Genomic DNA, 24,961 nt, shown 5'->3' with positions numbered 1-24,961 from the left:
CTGTTTGTGTCTCACTCGACGACTTGGAAGACTTCAAGACACGACGAACTTTGTGCAGGAACTCCCTAGCACGACTCGGACTTACAACCTGAAACTGACAACTTTTGCTTGCGGACGATGTCTTAGGCTCGCGACTCCCTTCCTGGTGTTTTGCCTCTCTAAGGGGCGCGATTCTCGCTGTCAGCGTGACTGGTTTGCACGCAGCTACGTTCCTGCTGCAGACGGACGTCAACGGCACTTCTGGTGCCAACTGTCACCAGCCTTTATTGTGTGGTATCTCAGGAGAGCACATTTTGCCGAAAGTGTCCACATATGCTAGTGGATGTAAATGGATAAATCTTCATCGTAAAGCACGTATTTCAGGAAACATTACGTCATAAACATTGAGATAGGTGAAAAACTAAGCTCAACATTAAGTCATCTGCTATGCAGTCATACGTTTGAAGCCGTTTAAGACACAGGAGGTCGAGGCTTTAAAGCAGGTAGGACATCAAACGGGTTGACTTGGAGCAGGAGAGGCAGCACAGGACATTTTAATTTTCACTGACTATAATTTTAGAAATAAATTCATAAAACTTTGCCGCCATGACCAAGATGGACTTAGGATTCAAACTGTCAGCAGTCGAAGTTCAAAAACATACCAAAATAAACTATTTTTAGATGTGAAATTTCATCATTATTTCACTTAGCAATTGGCTGCATTTGTTGCTGTAGGTACACTTTCCTTCATAAGCAACAGAGATTCGTCGATGAATTTTGCACAGCACAGGAACCGTACTTGCAGGTGTATGAAAATGTAGAATTTATGTAATTTATGAAGTAATAAATGAGCTGTTATATTGTAAACTTCATTTTTAGAAAAAACTCTAAAATCTGTTAATTATCTCAATTTTTACCAAAGTTTTTAATGTTGCTGTTGTTTTTGTTGTCCTCAGTCCTGAGACTGGTTTGATGCAGCTCTCCATGCTACTCTATCCTGTGCAATCTTCTCATCTCCCAGTACCTACTGCAACCTAAAACCTTCTGAATCTGCTTAGTGTACTCATCTCTCGGTCTCCCTCTACGACTTTTACACTCCACGCTGCCCTCCAATGCTAAATTTGTGATCCCTTGATGCCTCAAAACATGTCCTACCAACCGATCCCTTCTTCTAGTCAAGTTTTGCCACAAACTTCTCTTCTCCCCAATCCTATTCAATACCTCCTCATTAGTTACGTGATCTATCGACCTTATCTTCAGTATTCTTCAGTAGCACCACATTTCGAAAGCTTCTATTCTCTTCCTGTCCAAACTAGTTATCGTCCATGTTTCGCTTCCATATATGGCTACACTCCAAACAAATACTTTCAGAAACGACTTCCTGATACATAAATCTATATTCGATGTTAACAAATTTCTCTTCTTCGGAAATGCTTTCCTTACCATTGCCAGTCTACATTTTATATCCTCTCTACTTCGACCATCATCAGATATTTTACTTCCTAAATAGAAAAACACATTTACTATTTTAAGTGCCTCATTTCCTAATCTAATTCCCTCAGCATCACCCGATTTAATTCGACTACATTCCATTCTCCTCGTTTTGCTTTTGTTGATGTTCACCTTATATACTCCTCTCAAGACATCGTCCATTCCATTCAACTGCTCTTCCAAGTCCTTTGCCGTCTCTGACAGAATTACAATGTCATCGGCGAACCTCAAAGTTTTTACTTCTTCTCCATGAATTTTAATATCTACTCTAAATTTTTCTTTTGTTTCCTTTACTGCTTGCTCAATATACAGATTGAATAACATCGGGGAGAGGCTACAACCCTGTCTCACTCCTTTCCCAACCACTGCTTCCCTTTCATGCCCCTCGACTCTTATGACTGCCATCTGGTTCCTGTACAAATTGTAAATAGCCTTTCGCTCCCTGTATTTTACCCCTGCCACCTTTAGAATTTGAAAAAGAGTATTCCAGTCAACATTGTCAAAAGCTTTCTCTAAGTCTACAAATGCTAGCAACATAGGTTTTTCCTTTTCTTAATCTTTCTTCTAAGATAAGTCGTAAGGTCAGTATTGCCTCACGTGTTCCAACTTTTCTACGGAATCCAAACTGATCTTCCCCGAGGTCCGCATCTACCAGTTTTTCCATTCGTCTGTTAAGAATTCGCGTTAGTATTTTGCAGGTGTGAATTATTAAACTGATAGTTCGGTAATTTTCACATCTGTCAGCACCTGCTTTCTTTGGGATTGGAATTATTATATTCTTCTTGAAGTCTGAGGGTATTTCGCCTGTCTCATACATCTTGTTCACCAGCTGGTAGAGTTTTCTCATGACTGGCTCTCCCAAGGCCGCCAGTAGTTCTAATGGAATGTTGGCTACTCCGGGGGCCTTGTTTCGACTCAGGTCTTTCAGTGCTCTGTCAAACTCTTCACGCAGTATCGTATCTCCCATTTCGTCTTCATCTACATCCTCTTTCATTTCCATAATATTGTCCTCAAGTTCATTGCTCTTGTATAAACCTATATACTCCTTCCACCTTTCTGCCTTCCCTTCTTTGGTTATAACTGGGTTGCCATCTGAGCTCTTGAGATTCATACACGTGGTTCTCTTCTCTCCAAAGGTGTCTGTAATTTTCCTGTAGGCAATATCTATTTTACCCCTAGTGAGATAAGCTTCTACATCCTGACATTTGTCCTCTAGCCATCCCTGCTTAGCCATTTTGCACTTCCTGTCGATCTCATTTTTGAGACGTTTGTATTCCTTCTTGCTACCCATTCTTCTTCTTCTGTATTTCTTTCCTCTATTCCTGTCAATTGTTCCCTTGTGCTCTCCCTGAAACTCTGTACAACCTCTGGTTCTTTCAGTTTATCCAGGTCCCATCTCCTTAATCTCCCACCTTTTTGCCGTTTCTTCAGTTTTTATCTACAGGTCATAAGCAATAGATTGTGCTCAGAGTCCACATCTGCCCCTGGAAATGTCTTACAACTTAAAACCTGGTTCCTAAATCTCTGTCTTACCATTATATAATCTATCTGATACCTTTTAGTGTCTCCAGGGTTCTTCCATGTATACAACCTTCTTTCATGATTTTTAACCCAAATGTTAGCTATGATTAACTTGTGCTCTGTGCAAAATTCTACTAGGCGGCTTCTTCTTTCATTTCTTAGCCCCAATCCATATTCACCTGCTATGTTTCCTTCTCTCCCTTTTCCTTCACTCGAATTCCAGTCACCCATGACTACTAAATTTTCGTCTCCCTTCACTATCTGAATAATTTCTTTTATTTCATCCTACATTTCTTTAATTTCTTCTTCATCTGCAGAGCTAGTTGGCATATAAACTTGTACTACTGTAGTAGGTGTGGGCTTCGTATCTATCTTGGCCACAATAATGAGTTCATTATGCTGTTTGTAGTAGCCTACTTGCAGTCCTATTTTTATATTCATTATGAAACCTAATGCTGCGTTACTCCTAATTGATTTTGTATTTATAAACTGTATTCGCCTGACCAAAAGTCTTGCTGTTTGTAGTAGCTTAGCCACAGTCCTATTTTCCTATTCATTATTAAAGCTATTCCTGCATTATCCCTATTTGATTTTGTGTTTATAACCCTGTAGTCACCTGACCAGAAGTCTTGTTCCTCCTGCCACCGAACTTCACTAATTCCCACTATAACTAACCTATCCATTTCCCTTTTTAAAGTTTCTAACCTACCTGCCCGATTAAGGGATCTGACATTCCACGCTCCGACCCGTAGAACACCAGTTTTCTTTCTCCTGATAACGGCATCCTCTTGAGTAGTAGTTCGCCTGGAGATCCGAATGGGGGACTATTTTAACTCCGGAATATTTTACCCAAGAGGACGCCATCATCATTTAATCATACAGTAAAGCTGCATGTCCTCGGGAAAAATTACGGCTGTAGTTTCCCCTTGCTTTCAGCCGTTCGCAGTACCAGCACAGCAATGCCGTTTTGGTTATTGTTATAAGGCCAGATCAGTCAATCATCCAGACTGTTGCCCCTGCAACTACTGAAAAGGCTGCTGCCCCTCTTCAGGAACCACACGTTTGTCTGGCCTGTCAACAGATACCCTCCGTTGTGGTTGCACTTACGGTACGGCCATCTGTATCGCTGAGGCACGCAAGCCTCCCTACCAACGGCAAGGTCCATGGTTCATGGCGGGGGGGGGGGGGGGGGGGGAGTTTTTAACAGATTTGAAAAATTCTACAGTCATACACCTTTAAGTATTGTTAGTAAGCTGTGCAAAATTCTTCGAAAAATCTTTCTTACTTATGAAGGAAAGTGTACGTTTAGCAACAAATACAGCCAATAGTAAGTGAAAAAGTGATGAAATTTCACATGGAAAAAGATTATTTTGTTTTATTTTCCTCCACTGCTATGAGTGCGGATCCTAAGTCCTTGCTGGTTATGCTGATGAAGTTTTATGAATTTATTTGTTAAAGTATAGACAGAGCAAAATTAACATGATCTGTTTTACCTCTCCTGCTCCAAGTCGGACCGTTTGACGCCCTACCCTCCTTAAGGCATCGAGAGCGCGGATTTATATGCGATCGAAGTAAGAAGCGATCGCATGCTGTGATACTGTAGCTCATTAGACATTCAAAGTCCATTGATGTCAAAAGAAGTGCAGAAGATGCAGGTGCAGTTCCCCAGTGTTAAGTAGGGTATTTTTCTTTTGACTTCACTTGGAACGCTGTGTCTTTCAAAATGTTCTACGAGCACTGACAGTGAGAATATTAAGACAGCCTGTGTGCGTTACAGAGAAGGAGATCTGCATCAGTTTTCCATTTCTGTTTCTCGGATTTAAAATATGCTAGCTTCTCTCGTCCAGAACATTAAAAAGCACAGCCACGGACGATTTTGATGTCGAACATCCCAAAAATAGTACAATATGAACAAAAATATCTACCACAACCGAAATAGGATCTTCGAGCCACTTTTGGGCAAGAGAAGCCGCCCTAAATTATCGCCTTTAATTCATTTACTAATCCCAGCACAAGTGTTTATTTCATGATGTGTTGGGCTCTCAAGACGTGTCGAGAGAATTAGGCCAGCTGCCAGCCTAGTTATCGGGAAGGCTGAAATGGGTCCTCCCAAGCGGCAAACTCGACCTACATCGGCAGACAAACGGCTGCCGAGCCGTGTCCGAGCGCTGCAATGCTCCCTGAGTGGATTCCGTTCGATCGGCCCCTCCATCACGTCAGCAGGCCAGCGTACGAGCGCTGCCAGTTACGTCTGGCGCCCACCATACGCCCTGAAGCCTTAAATCACTTCAAACTTCCGGTGTGGTTACCTGCCTTGTCTTCATTCTACAGACTGTTCCCTCTTTAAATGTGAAATGTTGTGCCGGTACGTTAACAACTACAAATAGGTAAAGTATTTACTATGCTACAGCTGGTTCTAAGAAATCTGGTAAACGCTGGCGATGCTTGGATCGTGGATTCATGACGCTCAGAAATGAGTGCAACTACTTCTGATGATGTCACCTGTGCAAAACATATTTGTATTTGGTTTATGGCACTGTAGTGTTTGTGTCATGTGCAGATGAAATTCACTGACAACAGAAAGAGCTTTATACACCAAGTTTGAAAGTTGGATTCAAAGTCAGTCAAAATTGGAGTAAAGTACAGACAGCAGACTGCACAGAAAACCATTGTAATTATCCTTGCTTCCCTCCTTAAGACTGCTGTGTTCCTTTGGGCGATAATGCCGTGGCTGGTATTTAAGGTATGCTGTTGTTATGGTCTTCAGTCCAAAGACTGGTTTGAAGCGTCTCTCCATATTTCTGTATCCTGTGCCAGCTTCTTCATCTCACACTAACTACTGCAACCTACATTCTTCTGAATCTGCTCTACGATTTTTACCCTCCACGCTGCCCTCCGATACTAAATTAATGATCCCTTGATGCCTCAGAACATGTACTACTAACCGACCCATTTCTGTAGCCAAGTTGTGCCACAAATTCCTTTTCTGCCTAGTTCTATTCAGTATCTCCTCATTAGTTACGTGATCTAGCCATCTGATCTCCAGCATTCTTCTGTAACACCATATTTCGAAAGCTTGTATTCTCTTCTTGTCTAAACTATTTATCGTCCATGTTTCACTTCCAAATATGGTCACACTCCACGCAAATACTTACAGAAAGGTCTTCCTAACAGTTAAATCTAAACTCCATGTTAAAAAATTTCTCTTCTTGGCAAAGGCTCGCTTGTCAATCTACATTTTATATCCTCTGTACTCAATCATCATCAGTTACTTTGCTCCCGAAATAGCAAAACTCATGTACTATTTTGAGTGTCTTTTTCCCTAATATGATTCCCTTAGCGCAACGTGATTTAATTTGACTCCGCTCTATTACCCTCATTTTCTTTTTATTCATGTTCATCTTATATCCTCCTTTCAAGATACTATCCATCTAAGGTATAATACCCTTATGTTATTAAAATTATTGTAATTTTGAAATTAGGCAGCATTTGCTTAGCTATAATTATATTGTGCCAGAATTATATGGTTTAGAGATTATTTACAAAGAACTCTCATAGATGCTAAATTTTCATTCGCTCTTCGTTTTGTTCACTTGGATATATCATTGAAGCGTGACACATGTGAGGTGCAACAAAATCGATTCTGTGATGATCTAGGAAAGATTGCCATACCTGTTTCTGGATCCCAAAGACTCTTTGCTGATTCACCGTACAAATCATACAAACCCGACTATAATAACAATCATATAGTTCGATCAAATGCATCCTAGATCTTACCATAAATTTTTGGGCCTTAGTATTAGTCATTTCCACAGGAACACGGAATCCTATTTGATAAGAGCTTGAAAAAATGGTTTTGTATCACCTGCTCTGGATATTAAGTATCTTAGATCCGGAATAAGTTTCATAGCTTTTACAAAAATCGTTCAAATGGCTCTGAGCAATATGGGACTCAACATCTTAGGTCATAAGTCCCCTAGAACTTAGAACTACTTAAACCTAACTAACCGAAGGACTTCACACACACCCATGCCCGAGGCAAGATTCGAACCTGCGACCGTAGCAGCCACGCGGTTCCGGACAGCAGCGCCAGAAGCGCTCGGCCACCGGGGCCGGCATAACTTTTACAACGGGGGATCTGACAGTTTCAGAAAAAAGTTTTTCTTGACTAAACCACTTACACCGCTTGGATGTACCTCTCCTAGGAATCTGTGTCAGAAATCTCTTGTTATGCAGATGTAGAATGAATGATGTGCTCATTCGTGGTATTTTCTTCTTAGAAAATACTATCCTCGCCGTTGGATGCCTTTACTGATGCTCCAGCTGGTCGTCACGAACATACCGTTGCGTCACAGAAAATGGTTCAAATGGCTCTGAGCAGAATGGGACTTAACATCTGATGTCATCAGTCCCCTAGGACGCAGAACTACTTAAACCTAACTAACCTAAGGACATCACACACACCCATGGCCGAGGCAGGATTCTAACTTGCGACCGTATCGGCCCTGCGGTTCCACACTAAAGCGCCTACAACCGCTCGGTCACAGCGGGTGGCCGTAGCATCACGCCATGCCATGATAGCGGCACGAAGCGGTTAACGAAACATCAGTGATAGCGATAATCCTCCGCTAATCTGTATATCATAAGCGACTTGCGTTGCTGTGTAACTTTACACTTTTCGTAAATAAGCAAGCACCCGCATCTTACAAAATCGCGATCATGCACATATCTCCGAAATAGAGAAATACAATTCTGCTGCCGATGCTTGTTCAAATTGTGAATTTTAAATCCGCGTGTCATATAGACCCAAGGAACACTGTTTAACAAATTAATCTGTTACATGGGAGAAAAAACTTGTGTTTCTCACTTGAACCATAAGGTAAGTAGAATTTATAATAAAACAAAGTCATTAGGTACCAATTGCTAACGATTAAATGTAAAACATTCTGGAAGAGCAAACGCCTTTTTGAGGCTTACTGACCGGAAGATAATATAATGGTAATTGGTGATGGCAAATGGTCAGATAGTGATTTTATGTAGCTACGACAACTGAAGGCAATTACTATATTGACAGCAAAGAAAATTTACGGAAGAGGATGCCACGGTGAGTGTATATTAACAGATATGACTGTCACTGAGTCATGGCATTCCAATGCGAAAAAGAATTTAAAAAATGGGAGTTGTTTACGGATCTATGGAAAGAAGTTTGTCGTGGCTACGAGGAGCGACGGAAAAACAAAGCAAGTGCATCGGAAAACGGACTAACATGGGAGACGTAGTTAGGACACGAATGAAAACTAATGGAAATAGCAGAGTCATCGGCCAGTCTGGGCAGACTGATCGATGAAGTGCTTGCTGGATTTCAAGAGAAAGCAGAAGAGCAATGCGACGATATGATGGAAAGGAGCTACCAGACATTACAAAACCTGATGGTTCAACGTGGGTTAGTGTATTCCGTATGAACACCACAGCTGGTTCATTATCTTGGTATCTTAAAAGACTGACGTTATATTAACAATTATTAAAAATACGAGTAAGCACCTCATTTCGTAGTTTCAATAGCCGACGTCCATACTTTTTATATGCGAATAGACTACCCACACTTTAACCACCTGCTAGATAAAGCCCTGCAGGAACTGACAAGGGAAAACATGATGGGTCGCTACATAACAATCGGTCTTTCATCGGCAACAGGTATTGCAATAAATGTATCATTGGTTAGCTGAATCCCTCCATCTCGCTTTCATTTTTTGAATAATTAAGAACAGGGTGATCGAGCGATTCCACCTGGTATGCGAGTTAGGAGAAAGAATTGAAATACTCTCTCATTTCAAGATAGAAATTACAATACTGTTTCCAATGAAAGTAAGCGTTGACAGGTAGGAATACTACCTACGCACCATTTTAACAAACGATGTTTGCAAATATTACCACGGGTTATTCACAGAAGAATCGAAACGTTTTGTGATGACATTATTATCAGTCAGCGACAGGGAAAAAGTTGAAACATGAATTCAATGCAATGAGTAGTCTATTGAAAAGCGATTAGAAGACGGGCACCAGCAAAAATTAAGAAGAAGTAAAGGGAATAAATAATACAGACTAGCAATAGGAAGAGAGTATTTTACGATGATAGAAGTCACGGGATACCGAAATGTACATACACATACGGCGGTAGTAACGCATACAGACGGCATAAAATGACAGTGCAATGGAGTAGCTGCCATTTGTACTCAGGTGATTCATGCAAAGGTTTCGACGAGATTATAACTGCACGACGGGAATTAACAGGCATTGAACACGGTATGGTAGTTGGAGCTAGACGAATGGGACATTCCACTTCGGAAATCGTTAGCGTATTCAATATTCTAAAATCAACAGTGTAAAGAGTGTACAGGGCATACCAAATTTCAGTAGTAACCTCTCACCACAGACAACGCATTGGCCGACGGCATTCACTTATCAGTTGAATGCAGCGGTGCTTGCTTAGAGTTGTCAACGCTGACAAGCAACACTGCGTGAAAGGACTGCAGTAATCAATATAGGACGTACGACGAACGTATCGGTTAAGAGAGCGCGGAGAAATTTGGCGTTAATAGGCAGCAACGATCGACGCAAATACGTTTTCTAACAGCACAACATCGCTTGCAGCGCCTCTCCTGCACTCGTGACCAGATAGGTTGGACTGGAGAACGTGGCCTGGTCAGATGAATCCCGCTTTCAGTTGGTAAGAGTTGATTGTAGGGTTCTAGGTGGTGCAGGCTCCACGAAGCAGTGTGCGAGTTGTTGGTGTCTGGGCTGCGATTACATGGAATGGTCCATTCCTTTGGTCCAAGTGAACAGATCGTTGACTAGAAATTGTTATGTGCGGCTACCTGGAGATTGTTTGCAGCGATTCATTTCCTTCATGTTCTTAAATAACGATGGAACTTTTCTGGATGAGAGCGTGCTATGTCACCAGGCATAATTGGTAGGGACTGATTTGAAGAACGTTCTAAACAATTCGAGCTACAGACATATATCTCATCGATAATTTATTGGACATAATCGACAGGTCATTTCGCGCACAAAATCATGGGCTGGCAACAATTCCGTTATATACGTAAGTCCCTTCCATTTCTAATTGCTGCACCACGCTGGGCAAAAGGAGATCCGTCACGATATTGGAAGGTACCCCATGGCTTTCGTCACTTCACTGTAGCTGTACGTCTCTATAGTACAACCATTTTTGGAAGTAAAATAGTGACAACAAACAGTATAATCCAAGAGACAATAATTTCTTTTGAGATGCAGTGATACCGAAGATTCCTGAAGAATAAATTGGTAGGTCGTATAACTACGAAGCAAGCGGGGTGCTTAAAAACGTATTGCAAAACACGATTAAAAGAAGGAATCGTATGATATGCACGACCCCAAGCAACAGGGGCTCAATGGCTAGTTTGGCAATGGAAGGTGGAATAATAGTAGAGGTATTAATAATTATTGTAGAGGTAGAACAAAACTTCACTACAATTAACAGTAAGCTGTTTCATGTGGATGTAGGTTTCAACAACCACGCAGAATTGAATGATTGTAACTTTCACGTCTCTTTGGCAGCCCTACTGCACAACTATGCCTCTTCAGTCACAAATTTCCGATACCTCCTAGTTCCAGTTGTCCCCTATGCAGGCTACGATACTTTCGTGAACCGATAAACCGATGTATCTGGATAATCATGGTAACTTTGCTGAGTAGTGCGGAAAAAGTAGCTGCTCTGTTACATCACTTACGGCATTCTCAAAAGAAAAAAAAGAAAAATAACTGGCGTTATATATCACTCTAAGATGTTCTGTGGGCTCATTGATGTTCATTCATATCTAGCTAATGTTTGCAGAACAATTCCTAATTTCTGTGTTTCACAGTAGGCATAAATTTTAGATCCCATGTTCAGTTGACTTTTTCCCTTGTTTTGGTGGGTACTGCGACCTCTCAAGACATTCGAAAATTATTTAACAACGTATATTGGATGTTTAAGTCCTCACTGCATCTTAAATTTTAAGTGTACATGGCTACCAAATACTGCCGTTAATAACAATGTCAAGTCCTACTCCAGCCTGTTTAACGAACTCTGTTACCAGTGGCACTATTACACAAAATACAGATATACCACCCGATCATGTAGGAAAAATTACAAAATAAGAATATTCCTTATCGCAGTAAGCTACAAAAAACGGAGCCATTACTCCAGTACTCGTATAAAGCTCCTTCTTCCAAAATTTTAAGCCATCAGTTAAAACGTCACAGGATACACAAGTGAACATTTGACCACAGGTACAGACGGCAAGCATTAAAATGATAATAAATTAGTCAGCTTTATTATGATTAATTAAGTGTACAAACACAGTGATAATACAATCCTGGATATGGAAAAAAGAACACATTGACACCGGTGTGTCAGACCCACCATACTTGCTCCGGACACTGCGAGAGGGCTGTACAAGCAATGATCACACGCACGGCACATCAGAGACACCAGGAACCGCGGTGTTGGCCGTCGAATGCCGCTAGCTGCGCAGCATTTGTGCACCGCCGCCGTCAGTGTCAGCCAGTTTGTCGTGGCATACGGAGCTCCATCGAAGTCTTTAACACTGGTAGCATGCCGCGACAGCGTGGACGTGAACCGTATGTGCAGTTGACGGACTTTGAGCGAGGGCTTATAGTGGGCATGCGGGAGGCCGGCTGGACGTACCGCCGAATTGCTCAACACGTGGGGCGTGAGGTCTCCACAGTACATCGATGTTGTCGCCAGTGGTCAACGGAAGGTGCACGTGCCCGTCGACCTGGGACCGGACCGCAGCGACGCACGGATGCACGCCAAGACCGTAGGATCCTACGCAGTGCCATAGGGGACCGCACCGCCACTTCCCAGCAAATTAGGGACACTGTTGCTCCTGGGGTATCGGCGAGGACCATTCGCAACCGTCTCCATGAAGCTGGGCTACGGTCCCGCACACCGTTAGGCCGTCTTCTGCTCACGCCCCAACATCGTGCAGCCCGCCTCCAGTGGTGTCGCGACAGGCGTGAATGGAGGGACGAATGGAGACGTGTCGTCTTCAGCGATGAGAGTCACTTCTGCCTTGGTGCCAATGATGGTCGTATGCGTGTTTGGCGCCGTGCAGGTGAGCGCCACAATCAGGACTGCATACGACCGAGGCACACAGGGCCAACACCCGGCATCATGGTGTGGGGAGCGATCTCCTACACTGGCCGTACACCTCTGGTGATCGTCGAGGGGACACTGAATAGTGCACGGTACATGCAAACCGTCATCGAACCCATCGTTCTACCATTCCTAGACCGGCAAGGGAACTTGCTGTTCCAACAGGACAATGCACGTCCGCATGTATCCCGTGCCACCCAACGTGCTCTAGAAGTTGTAAGTCAACTACCCTGGCCAGCAAGATCTCCGGATCTGTTCCCCGTTGAGCATGTTTGGGACTGGATGAAGCGTTGTCTCACGTGGTCTGCACGTCCAGCACGAACGCTGGTCCAACTGAGGTGCAGGTGGAAATGGCATGGCAAGCCGTTGCACAGGACTACATCCAGCATCTCTACGATCGTCTCGATGGGAGAATAGCAGCCTGCATTGCTGTGAAAGGTGGATATACACTGTACTAGTGCCGACATTGTGCATGCTCTGTTGCCTGTGTCTATGTGCCTGTGGTTCAGTCAGCGTGATCATGTGATGTATCTGACCGAAGGAATGTGTCAATAAAGTTTCCCTTTCCTTGGACAATGAATTCACGGTGTTCTTATTTCAATTTCCAGGAGTGTAGATAAGAAGGTTACAACTTCCCACGTGTTAGCTCAAGGTGAAGCCATGTTCCAGGTAGCATCAGATAAAAAATTTTATTTTAGTCATCAGAGTTCACAATTATGCGGCTCTATATGAAATATACACAGCGCGTAGGATACCTATACAGCACCGTAATCGCAAAAACACCAGATTAGCATGCTACAGATCATTAACATTACGCTGTGTCCGTCGGATTATCGTCACTCCACGGGCGCAGTTTACGATCCATACACAATGCTTGTGGCACTGAGAAGCAGTATTTCGAGTACACTCTCGGACGAAAGAGACATCAGCGCTGCCTCGCAGCCGCTCTCAGGGCATACTTCATTGTCAGGACGCGCACGTTGCCTTGGTGCGGAACTTTATATCGCTGCGGACGTCCCACAATTCGTCATACACACTTAAAACATGCGAAATTAAACACATGTAAAGTGACAATACACCAAGTATCTTAAGCGGAATTCTTCTTACAAAACGCCTAAAATTGCCCAAAAATCCATCGACATGAATGTACTAAGTATGTTAGAGATTTATTTTGACGACTTCATACTTCGCACTCTGTAGCTACGTTTTATTCTCAAACGGTCACATGTTTCGGGATCGCACGCAGTATTGGGGACCCATTTTCAAATTTTGGAAATTACACAGATAAATCTAAAATGTAAGAATTTATAGCATCACATGCGTACGCCTCATACTTCTGGCGTACACTACGAAGAGGTGTGAATAATTATCTCACTGACAGTCAAGAAATAAAATGACTTCTTTTACAGAGAGAGAAAATATCAGCTGTCTCTAAACAGACTAAATATTGGTCATCGAAGCATTCTGGAACAGCTTTATAGTTCCTGATACGTGTTACAAACCGCACACAATAGTAAGTGCCAGGCCCCTTTGCTTTTTCTGTTATCATTCGTTCATTACATCAGAGAAACAAGCATTTTAAGACAAAATTTAACTACATGAAATATCACTTTCAGTAAAGGTTAACAAAGCAGTAACAAAACTAAGTTCTCTTAAGGGTTTCTGCTAGCAACAAATTTTAAGGTTGCAATGTAAGGTTTATATCAATTTAGCTCAAACACGTAGCTAGTGATTGAATCACGACACATACACTTTAACAATCTCGGCAACAAATAAATAGCGTGAATTTGTACTCACCGTAACCAACTAATCAACAGCCTTGCCACTGAATAAGTAGGTCATTGGGAACGAGTTACCAGCACCAAGCAACAAGGAAGTTAATACCAACAGTCTTTAAATGTCTTGCTTCCCATTAATTAAACAAACTTACCGTAATTAAATGAATAAGAAGTCAAACACACTACGTTCCACTCAAACTCTTCATTGCAAGCCAATCAAAAATTAAGATTCCATTAACTGACTAGCACTGAAGTCACACTAATGCCCATCTCTGTGTTCCCAGACAGACATGGGGCAAATTTATACAAGACAAGATTTTGAAGTGAGCACATCAGTAAAACCGGTAGTGGATCTAACTCGTGTCACTGAAAATTAACGTACTCGACCGGGGCACAAAGTGCTATAAGGTTGCCTTAGTGCAATACTGCGCTCCAAAATATTAGTTCAAATGGCCAATTCAAAATTAAATACACATAAACCAGCATTAATTAACGAGGAGCGACACCAGATCTCTCGAAGGGATGACAACACTTAATTGAAAAGACGAATGCCGGAGGCGGCAGTAACATCAAACGCCCTCTCCGAGTCACATCCCGCTATACTTGTAGACATTTAACCAAGCACAATAAAAACCCCAAAAAATTATAAAGGACAGGGAAACCACACTATATAAATGTAAAAGAATTTGCTCTCCCCAAGGGCAGTGTAAACGCTAAGGCAACCAAAATTGGTTATCAAAGTCTTATACATTTGCTCCTTTTCTTTAGAAGAAACACAAGGCTGCGGAACTTCTGCTGGACATCCAGTATGGCCCGTATAGCAGACACCAGGCAGCAACCACAGCTAGGCGGTCGCAAGGCACGGCGAGAAAAATCGGGATGGACAGGCAGGCAGCTAACACACATCCTCCATCCAGAACCGGCAGACCGTGTACAACAAAACCCCACATACACGTGAGCGGCGCCTCAGCAGGTAGCCCGAGCAAACGTCAACTGCCACTCGCCCCGCGAATGCGGAAAACAACAAGGCAAGCAAATATAAGAAGCATCGAAGGATCGATAATAGACATCCAAGAGACTGGCGCAGCAGTAAAGAGCGCCGCGGCTTTTTGGTAAGGTCGCACAGCTTGGGACGTCTAACAGCTTTATTTAGGATGTCCTACACAACACCGTCAGGGAATTCTGTACCACTTTCCCAATTTTTGTGCTATACGACAAATTAGGAGTCTGTTACAGAAAATTATAAGCACCTAATTAGTATCCAGTATGTCCATCTTTGGCATGGACAACAGCGGCGATGCATAGTGGCAGGCAAAGATTGAGGCTTTGGTATATCGTTGGAGGGATGTAGCACCATACCTGCTCACACCTAATTCCAGTAAATTCCAGGAAGGGAGCGCTGAGCACTACCGCCACACTTAATCAGATCCCTAATGTGTTCGATCGGGTTCATATCTGACAATTTGGTGGGCCAGCACACCAATTGGAACTCGGAACTGTGTTCCTTGAAACACTATCACACTGCCGGCCTTGTCACGTGGAGCATAATTCTCGCTGAAACATGGCACTGCCATCGGGAAGCATCATCCTAATGAAGGTGGTGTACGTGATCTGCAACCAGTGTACGATACTCTTTGACCGTCATGGTACCTTACACGAGCTCCACTGCACCCACAGATGCCCATGTGAATGTTCCCCAGAGCATAAAGGAGCCGCCGCGAGCTTGTCCATCTCCAACAAAACAGATGTCAAGGAGCTGTTCACCTGAAAGGTAAGGGATTCGCGCCCTCCCGTCGGAATGATGAAGAATCTATCGGGATTCATCAAACCATGCAAAACTGTGCCACTACGCCAACGTCCAGTGCCGATGGTCACGTGCTCACTTCAGTCGTAGCTGCCGATGTCGTGATGTATTAACATTGGCACTTGCATGTGTCGTAGGCGGCGGAGGCCCATCGTTAGGAGTGTTCGATGCACTGTGTGTTCAGATAAACTTGTACTCTGTCCAACACTGACGTCTGATGTTAGTTCTGTCACTTTCGTCTATCCTCTTTTATCAATCTTCCCAGTCTACTACGTCTGACTTCTGTACTGCGGGGTGGCAGACCAACCCCACGACGTTTGGATGTAGTTTGGTCTTGCTCTCACCGCTTGTTGAAGATTCTCACCACAGCACTCCTCAAACTCCCGACAAGTCTGCAGTTTCCGAAATCCTCGTGCCGAGCCTCCGTGCCACTACAATCTGCCCTCTGTCATGTTCAGCCAGCTCTAACGCCTTCAGCATTCTACACACGGACAGCTCGCTCACTGTACATGCACCATGCGTGTGTCTGACTAGCAGGCATTCATTTCGAGATGTCGCTGCTATCGCCTGGACGGGTTTATATCGATAGTCGGTCGGTGATCATAATGCTCTGGCTGATCAGTGTAAGCTTCAGTAGGTATCACCGTAGAACGCCAACGACACTTTCTTCTGATACTTTCTGGCATTGAGGATGACGGTGCCATTTCCCTTGCCAGCTGGAAGGATGATTAGATGGTCATCTTCCCGTAAAACATCTGAACATCCCGTTAATTCTTACATGTTTCTCAGTCATCTATGGCAAAAAATCAACACTTGCGACCAGATCTTGCTCTCCTGAGATTTGGTTGCATACTTAACGCACACATTCAAGTCACATGTGCAATCGGCCGCTGGATATGAAGTACAAGAGTTTGTTTAAATGTCTCCATAGTCAGAAATTCAACGGATTAATCGAACGAGGATGAAATGCTACACGACTTTCTTGACTTTTCTCTCTAAACGTTTCTCATGTACTTCCATACAATGCGTAGAAAACTGATCGTGCCACAAAGCAATCCGTTATCTTTCTGCAAAGGTAACTTTCTACAATATCGTGAGTAATTCGTTGCACTCATATTGGCACCTGTAAATTTCTTCGTGAAGTGCATGGCTCTATGTGTCCGTCAACAACATCCCATGGCGGCAAATTAATATTTATGTGATTCTGATACTTCCACAGTCACTTGAAAATTTGCAGCAATCCCTACGTGAGAGGAGCGGGAATTTACTTTCATAATCCGTCCTCAGACTGCGTCATATACGTAAATAATACACATTTCTCGCCGGTGAATCTCTTCTTAAAATCTGCTTACAGAACTCTAATCACGGCTGTGTCTCCTTGTGCACAGAACTCTTATACACGCTATAAGTGGAAGATATAATGGCAGTGCTAGAGCACAATTGACCATGTCTCCAAGAATTCTTCGCAAACGGTTTGATGGTAGTCTGCTCGTCATAACACACATTTCTCATATTTGTTGTGTGAACTGTGGTAAGCATATCTCTGTCAATTTTGCGGAAAACGCCTGTGACTGCAGGTGGGTAAACATTTCTTCAGATGGAATGCGCCGTTGCAGATGTCTTTCGGTGTACATAGCTTATTCCTGTCGATTAACGCCATTGGCAGTATCATAGTAGAATATCGTGCAATTTCCTACTTGGAATAATAACATTTCACATTACGACTCGCATTCGGGAGGACGACGGTTCAATCCCGTCTCCGGCCATCCTGATTTAGGTTTTCAGTGATTTCCCTAAATCGCTTCAGGCAAATGCCGGGATGGTTCCTTTGAAAGGGCACGGCCGATTTCCTTCCCCATCCTTCCCTCACCCGAGCTTGCGCTCGGTCTCTAATGACCTCGTTGTCGACGGGACGTTAAAACATTAAGATCCTCCACGTTACGTTGTTCATATTCCACGGATTCGCTAATCTTGTTCTGATGGTACCACAACCGTACAGAAATTCGTACGAATTCGTACGAAGTACCTGATGTAGGAGAAGTGCTACGTCACTCAGCTGCATAATGGTCATGTGGCCAAGTAGGAAAACGAACACAACCGGTATGAAATGATCAGGAAAGGTCAATTGCAAAGAGTGAATACGTTAGTTGCCTTTGTATATTGTAAGACACACGCTCTAGTTACAGTAATGTCACCATCAAAGTGCAACAAACGTTCACAGACGGTAGCTGCAGCACTACCATTGGAAGGCATATAAAGAGTGTAATGGGACACCCAAAATAGTGCAGAAACAGAGCGATCTTTCTGACGTCCAAAGTAGCAATCATTGTCTCTTGGGCCAAGTGCACAAGCATTTCCAAAACGGCTGAATAGCGATAACCAAAAACGGTGACGAGGAAAGTGTGGTGCACCACGGGCCATAGATGACAGGGCGGAACGAGGGCTGCGTCAGTGGGTAAGGGCAAATAGACGGGCAACTGTTGGGCATCGAAACGCCCAGATGAAACAAAGTGCCTATCAGCACTGTCTCCTCAAGGACTGTTCAGCGAAGGCGGCTGTGTATGGGCAGCCACAGCAGGCGCCTGGCTGATGTATCCATACTGGCTGTTACTCATAGACAACGAACGCTGGAATTTTCACCCCAATACCGCAACTGGACGTTGACTGAGAGGCGACAGGTGGCATTTTCAGATGAATCACATTTTGTGCTCCATTGGAAAGACGGCCATTGGCTTTTATGTCGTGACATATCTGAGCAAACACCCTGCTTATATTATGGTCTGGAGAATGTTTTCGAGGCCTTTCCTGGGTGGTCTTGTCGTTCTGGAAGACACAGGAATGTCCATCTATCCTTGGGGACCAGTTCCACCCGTACATGCAGTTAGCATTTCCTGTTGACGATGGCATGTATCAGCAGGGCATTGCAACATGTCACTCAGTTCGCGGTGTGCGTGTGTGTTGTTCAAAGAACACCAGACTCAAACCCAAACGAGAATCTGTGTAACCACCTCGATCTGACTGCTCGCGCCGTCGATCCTCAACCGAGAATCCAATCGCAGTTAGGCGGTCACTTCTCTGTGACTGGACGGTGTACTCCTAGTTTGGTAAGGACTGTGTCATATTACGCTCCCTCCTTGTCTAGGCAGTGAATGCCGAAGGGATATCTACTGACTGCCGTATCATTCTTTGCCTTTTGGCGCCATGCGGATTGGGTATGTTGTCAACACACCGCTCTCGCAGCTGTTTTGCAAAATTTCCAGATTGTGGAGACGCTGCTGCTTGGTGAAGAATCACAGAGCTGTGTGCAGCCCGTACCAGTCCTCCTACCAAAATCCTTGGCAGTGCCGGGAATCGAACGCGGCTCCTCTGTTTGGTAGCCACTCAGCTAAGGGGGGCGAACTAGGCTGTAAATTAGCTTTGTAGATTACAGTTGTTTAGTTTGTTATCTAATGTAATCAATTAGATATTCACTTGAGCAAAATATGTCGCTAATGCCCATACTTTTCAAATGCTTAGTGGCAGTCTTGAAGAACGGACGCAAATCAAACAGCATGCTCGCAGCTTGCGCTAATTTATATTAACAAATGGAGCGTGCAGACATATTTCCACCGCTTGGATTATATTGAATTTCGTTTGTAACGCAGTCTCTGTCTGAACCAATTCAGCAGAAAAAAAACTCCTCCCGAACAGGCCATGAAAGCCCAAAGGTACCGACAGGCCGCCGTGTCATCCTCAACCCACGGGCGTCACTGGATGCGGAAATGGAGGGTCTTACGGTCAGCAGACCGCTTTCCCGGCCGCATGTCAGTTCTGAGACTAGGGCCACTAATTCTCAATCAAGTAGCTCCTCAGTTTGCCTCACAAGGGCTGAATCCACCTCGTTTGCCAACAGCGTTTGGCAGACTCTCCAACGGCACGAGGAAAAACGAGCACTCAAATTTTTTGTGTAATGCCTGTTACTAACATGTAAATTGATATTTCGTAGCAAATTGTAACTTTGTGTTGGACCAAAACTCAGAATAGGGGCCTTTGACTTTCGTGGGTAAATGGTAGAGAACTTCCCCGCAAATGGCATAGGTGCCGATTTCGAGTCTAGATCCAGCACCCAGTTTTAATCTGTAAGGAATTTTCGTGTAAGTGCACTGCAGAGTGAAAATCTCATTCTGGAAACATATAAACTATTTTGTGTACTGCTATCTATAGTTTGATTTATACGCACCAATTATTTGTTCTCTGAAGAACTTCCCTGCAGTTTTCCTCCGATTAACCTGTTGTGTTAGCAGCTACAATAATTATGAGATCGTCTGCAGATGAGATGCAATGTTTGTTATACTCTGAAGTCGGTTCAGTAACAGCTCTGTGTCAACATCCCAGACGTAGACAGATACATGTGTGCAGACTTAGGTGACTTTTTCACTTTTTTGTGGGTTATTCTAATTGCATCCGCCTCTCTGAGCAATAATCTGGTTCAGTGTTTTGAAAAGCAGGACACCATAAATTCTGAAGCGGCAGTCTCAATCTTTAGGTTCAAAAATGGTTTAAATGGCACTGAGCGCTATAGGACTTAAACATCTGAGGTCATCAGTCCCCTAGATCTTAGAACTACTTAAACCTAACTGACCTATGGACATCACAAACACCCAGGCCCGAGGCAGGATTCGAATGTGCAACGTAGCGATTGCAAGGTTCCAGACTGAAGCGTCTAGAGCCGCTCGGTCACACAGGCCGGCTCGATCTTTCGGCCTATATCATACTTGTCACCTGAGATGTTCACATTGTTCACTGCGTGATTTATCCAATCCTCAGTCGATTTCCCTTTCCTGAAACCGTACTGAAGAGGGCTTATGCTTATCGCCTTTCTGTGGTCCCTCAGCCGGCGACACAGAAACTTTTCCTGTACTTTGACTAGATAATTTACCAAGGAAATCGGCCTTTAACATTTTGGTTCTTTTCGGTTCTAAATCCTCGCACTGTTGATCTCGGCACATGTTTTTCTTTCTTTCTTTTTTTTTTTTTTTACAGCATTGAGTTCAGAGGTGTTGGACATATTCAGCATTGCCGCTGATTCTCAAGCCGAAATGTTAAGAACGTAAACGTTTCATGGACCACGACTACATAACACCGGAGTTAGAGCATCACCTAATACACCATACGGTTGTTAATTAACAATATTGTAAAATTTAGGGTTGAAAGAAGGGAAATCACGCGAACAACGTTGATGGTGGGAAAGTATATCCGGTAAAGTCGGTTGCGTTGAAATATTTTAAGTACGTCGTGGAGATGCCAAAAGATGGTTTAATGCTGAAGTCGCCATAGCCAACTTGAAAGTCAGACATTTAATGTGTGGCTGTCTCAACATCATACCTTTTCACGTCAAATAGCTCCACAACCCGTTTTGTTTTAAGAACTAATACGAGTCAAATGTATTGCATTAGAGGTTGAAATAAGTCTGCTTTGTCACAATTAAGTTCCTTGTGTGAAACTAGTTTCGCCTTCATTACTGGAAATTTACCACATCGTCTTAATGTCTTTAGTCCACGACATACTACAATTTTCGTCGTAAGGGCTCAAGATGAGGTTTCTGTATTTGTGCAGTGACGTTCAACAATAGGAAACAGTGATATGAATTTCCAACATTTATGCACACAATTCAGGCATATCCAGTACATTTGCAAGTCCTCTTTCACTAATTAGATGTCTTCAAATGGCTCTGAGATGTGACTTAACATCTGAAGTCATCAGTCCCCTAGAACATAGAACTAATTAAACCTAACTAAACTAAGGACATCACACACATCCATGCCCGAGGCAGGATTCTAACCTGCGACCGTAGCGGTCCCTTGCTTACAGACTGTAGCGCCTAGGACCGCACGGCCACTCCGGCCGGTTTAGATGTCTTCCCCTCTACCCTCTGGTTGGTGGCCAACCCTATATAAGCGTTCTATCAAATTTATTGCATTGTGCTGATTGCTTACCGTTGCTCTTTGTATCTACAGTTCCGTACGTACTTCTGTATTTACGCAATCAATTTTCATATTGCTCAGTAGATAAGTGCTACAAATAACATCGGCAGCGCTCCTAGCCCGATCTCCTGTACAGCTTCTCGCCTCCTTCTGAAAATAGCGATGTGAACGCGAAACGCGCTGACGGGCCGATCGAAGGGAATCCACTTAGCGGTGTAGCCGCCCTCGGAAACGGGTCTGCGGCAGATCAATCGGGAGATGTAGCGGCTGCGGCGGCGGCCCTCAGTGGCCGCGATACCAGCTGCTGGCAACCGGGGCGCCTCCTCCGATAACCACTTGTGTGTCGTACAGGGCGGCGGCATCGTAAACAGTGAGGGTGTGTGCGGGATCGCCTTCCCACACCTGACCTTTCAAGCCTGGAGGATCTGAAAATGCGGATTCTCAAATACGCCGCCGGAACGACAGAATGGAAATGACTTACTAGCCTGTCTAGCGAAAGGGACAGTCAGAGGTTTGTTAAAGATAACTGCAGCTATTACTACGCAGTGATGATGTCACTGCACCACGTTGCACGAAGTAGGAGACGCATTTGAAACCAATTTCTTTGCAATATATTTTGAAAATTATTAAGCAGCTCTGTTTGAAAAAAAATCATGTTGTTTCAAAGAGACTGATCCTGTTTCACAAGACTGTGTCCTCTATAGAAATGGAGACTGCGACTCGCGGTCGGTGTTAACTTACGCATTGAAACCAGTTGTGCGTTGTAAGTTAATGTAGTTGACGATAAGGATTTCCTGAGCAACTAGCTCGCTCGTCCTTTCTCTCATTCATTACCCAACGCGCGTCGAGTAAATAAGGTGACATCACAACGACAAAAGGCAGTTTGTGTTCTCCGCTTCAGCTGCAGCAACTGAAGACGAGACTTTCCCAAACACTGTCTCAATACAACTACTACATCTACTGAGGGTGGTACATTCATTGCGACACTGTCCCCGAAATCTGCCTGATCTCACGGTGTGTGATTGCGTTGTTTTGGGTTTTATGCAGAACTGCGTGTACCTGCCTACCTTTGGGCGAATAGGGACGTATTGTGTCAGCGATAGGAGCAATTTCAGATATCATTGCTGAAGTATAGGACGTGATTGACTAACGTCTATATGTCTTGTGAATGGTAGAAACTTAAATCTTCGATCCAAAGCTTAAATGTGAAAAGTGGCCAAGGATGCGTGTGAAAGCATTTATATAGGTGTAATTTTAAGACCTTCGGTGATTCTTGTGGAAATAGAAACACTGTAGATAACAATAATGCACATGGGTCCGCCTTAATGCAAAATAATTTTGTTATTTATTTATTTGTTCCAAACAAGTTTCAGAGATAAATACCGCCATCACCAGTGGGTGCTTGGATTCTAAAACAACCACAAAGAGCATACTTATAAAACTTGTAAAACATTATTATATTTGTGCGATTTCGTTTCAAATATTGTTTCTGTGATTAATTTCATAATACGTTATTTATTATACGTCACAGCATGATTTTAGGTTTTGTTTGAAGTTAAAAATCTACTATCTTCACTTCTGGATATGTTATAGTTTTGTGAACTCGCATGAATTTATGTGAAACGCACTACAGCTGGAAAGACAAATGAAGGTACCGAACTTTATGAATGCTGCCGAAGGAATAAACGCTGATCAGCCAGAACGTTTTGACCGCAGACTTATTCTTGATATAAACCCGTCCGGACGATAGCAGCGTCACTTAGCGAAGAATGACTTCTAGTAAGACACACACACACAAGGTGCACGTACGCCGACGAGCTAAAGGAACTGGTACACTCGCCTAATAAGGTGTAGGGCGCACACGAGCGAGCAAACGTGCCGCAACACGACGTGGTATGTTCTCGACTAATGTCTGAGGTAATGCTGGAGGGAACTGACACCATGAATCCTCCAGGGCTGCGCATAAATCAGTAGGCGTACGAGGGACGAGGGAGTCGAGATCTCTTCTGAACAGCACATTGCAAGGCATCCAAGACATGCTCAATAACGTTCATGTCCGGGAAGTTTCGTGCCCAGAGGAAGAGTTTAAACTCAGAGTGTTCCTAGAGCCCTTCTGTAGAAATTCTGGACGTGTGGGGTGTCGTAGTGTCCTGCTGGAATTGCCCAAGTCCGTCGGAAAGTACAATGGACATGAATAAATGCAGGTGATCTGAAACGATACTGAAATACGTGTTAGAGTCGTACCTAGACGTATGAGCGATCCCATATCACTCCAACTGCACAGGCCCCACACCATTACAGAGCTTCCACCAGCTTAAACAGTCCCCTGCTGACATGTAGGGTCTATGAAATTTGATGCCTGTCTCCTTGCCCGTACACCTCCATCAGCTGGATACAATTTGAAACGAGACTTGTCCGACTAGGTAACATGTTTCCAGTCGTCAACCGTCCAATGTCAGTGTTGACGGGCTCAGGCGATGCCTAAAGCTTAGCGTTGGGCAGTCATGGAAAGTACACGAGTCGGCCGTCGGCTCCGAAAATTCATATCGATAATGTTTTGTTGAATGGTTCGCACGCTGCCACTTGTTGAAGGCCCAGCATTGCGGCAGGGTTGCACTTCTGTCACGCTGAACGAATCTCTACGGTCGTCTCTGGTCCCGTTCTTGAAGGATCTTTTTCCGGCCGCCACTATTTCCGAGATTTGATGTTTTACCGAATTCCTGAGGTTCACTGTATACTCGTGGAATGGTCGTACGGGAAAGTCCCGACGTCATAGCTACCTCGTAGATGCTGTGTCACATCGCTCGTGCGCCGACTATAACAGCACGTTCAAACACTCTTAAATCTCGATAACCTGCCATTGTAGCAGCAGTAACCGACCTAACTACTGCGCCAGACACTTGTTGTCTTATATAGGCGTTGCCGACCGCTTCACCGGATTCTGCGTGTTTACGTATCTCAGTATTTGAATACGCATGCCTACACCGGTTTCTTTGGTTCATCAGTGTAGTATCAGTGCGTGGAAGAGGGAAGGCGCGCGATCCATCTTAGTTTGACACAAGGAAAACAGTGATAACCTAGAAGCTCGGCACGAGAATTTGGTAAACTGAGCGACTTATCACGTGTGGGACGAGTGGTGGGGTGAGTGTCTTCAACACGTTGCGAAACCAAGGTGAAATCAAGTCCAGACGTCGTAGGGTTGGGCGGACACCCCTCATGTCTGACG

The sequence above is a fragment of the Schistocerca gregaria genome, chromosome 1 (genome assembly GCF_023897955.1).
Source record: "Schistocerca gregaria isolate iqSchGreg1 chromosome 1, iqSchGreg1.2, whole genome shotgun sequence".
Lineage (NCBI taxonomy): Eukaryota > Metazoa > Arthropoda > Insecta > Orthoptera > Acrididae > Schistocerca > Schistocerca gregaria.
Note: the sequence above shows the minus strand (reverse complement) of the source record.